This window comes from Sapajus apella, unplaced genomic scaffold (genome assembly GCF_009761245.1).
Source record: "Sapajus apella isolate SASKATOON/1434 unplaced genomic scaffold, GSC_monkey_1.0 scaffold4, whole genome shotgun sequence".
Classification (NCBI taxonomy): Eukaryota; Metazoa; Chordata; class Mammalia; order Primates; family Cebidae; genus Sapajus; species Sapajus apella.
The window spans coordinates 14344436-14346163 of record NW_022436944.1 but is presented as its reverse complement, the minus strand read 5'-3'; the positions used below and the strand labels follow the sequence as shown (position 1 = coordinate 14346163).

General features: G+C 33.2%; 1 non-coding gene across 1 annotated transcript; it reads right to left on the bottom strand.

Moving 5' to 3' along the window:
• Positions 1–211: 211 nt before the first annotated feature.
• Positions 212–347, bottom strand: LOC116544940. The gene has a single exon (XR_004266110.1). It is a non-coding gene; the product is annotated as a U8 small nucleolar RNA (small nucleolar RNA).
• Positions 348–1728: the final 1381 nt, after the last annotated feature.

Here is a 1728-nt window from a genome sequence, read left to right as displayed (position 1 = left end):
TTAATCCTAAAAGCTGAAATAAATAACAAATTACCTTTAAAATGAACACAAATGAAACTCACAATGAGCACTGAAATTGCATTCCTAAATTATAAATACAAGAAAATTATAAAATAATTACACTCATAAGCACAGATGCAAAAGTTCTTTTAAAATATAGCAAACAATAAAATTTAGCACTGTGTTTTTATTTGTTTATTTTTTAAGAAGTGTCAGGAGCATTTGGGGTGTTGCAAGTCCTGATTACATAGACATGTTAATCACATATCATGTGAACCCTAATCATCATGTTCTAATCTGCCCTGCAAAAGGAAGAACACGTAAGCAAGGATTCTCCCACCTGATGATCAGCACAATGTTCTTAAAAGGACATCATAAACAAATAGGGTTTACTGAAGGAGTGCAAAAATGGCATGTCTTTAGGGAGTCTATTAAATTCAGTATACCACATTAATAGAATAAAAGGGTAATAATATGTACAATTCTCAATTGTTCATGTATAGCAACTCAATAACAAAAATGATTTGGTAAAATGTAATTTCACTATATTAAAACAAAGCAGACAAACGATACCACTAGCAAACAAACAAGGGACTGGTACTTTTCTAATCTGATGTATTATTGGGGTCCAGTCAATAAAATCCCACACAAAATTGTCCTGTGAGGAATTTAACATAGGTAACTAGTTACAGAGAGAGCACAAAATCAGAAAAGGTGACAAACATTAATGAAGCAGGAAGCTATTATATTCCTAATGTGAGGTACAAAAGAAGGAGGTAGTGTAGGTAGAGGCCAAGGCCTCAGGCCACCAGGCAAGGGCTGGACGTACATAAAGACTATCCGGTGTGAACGAGAACCATGTAAAAACGAACTGTTTCTAGGAGGAGATGGAACTACTGCCAGATCCTACCTGAAGAAATCATCAAGAGTAGGAGAGAAAATTTCCGACTACTTTTTCTTCCACTCCAGTCTCCTAACAGTTCATTCCATTGGCCAAACATAGCCAAAACCCAGTTGGGAGTGTCTAGGAGATGTAGTTTGCAAAAGAAAGGCAGAGATCTAAGAACAAAGAGAGTAATAAGCAACATAATTTGATAAAGGATATCTATTGACTAGCCAAACAAACTGAAGACATTTCTTTAACATTAGAAACAAGACAAGAATATACTCATCACCACTTCTATTCAACAGCCTATTGGAAAAAATTCCTAGAAATGTCTAGATAAACAAACAAAAAGATAGTGATAATGGGAAAAAATATAAAAAATGACCCTTATATTCTGACAATATAATTGTCCATACAGACAATCCAAGATAATTCTTAAACCTACTGTTGAAATTGATGACCGAGTTTAGAAGGATTGCTGAATATATAATAAAGTCAATGAATAAAAATAGACCTTCTGGGGATATAGTTAATGGGTACAAAAAACCCCAGAAAGAATAAATAAGACCTAGAATTTGCTAGCACAACAGGATGACTATGCAAAAAAAATAATTTAATTGCTCTTCTTAAAATAACTAAAAGGATATTAATATAAATGCTTGAGGTGATAGATATGCCATTTTCCCTGTTGTGAGTATTACACATTGCATGCCTGCATCAAAATATCTCATGTAACTCGTAAATATATACACCTACTATGTACCCACAAAAGTTAGACATTTTTTTAAAAGCCCTCTGTTACCATTAATAAGCAATTACAAAATGTAAAAGAAAAAGATACC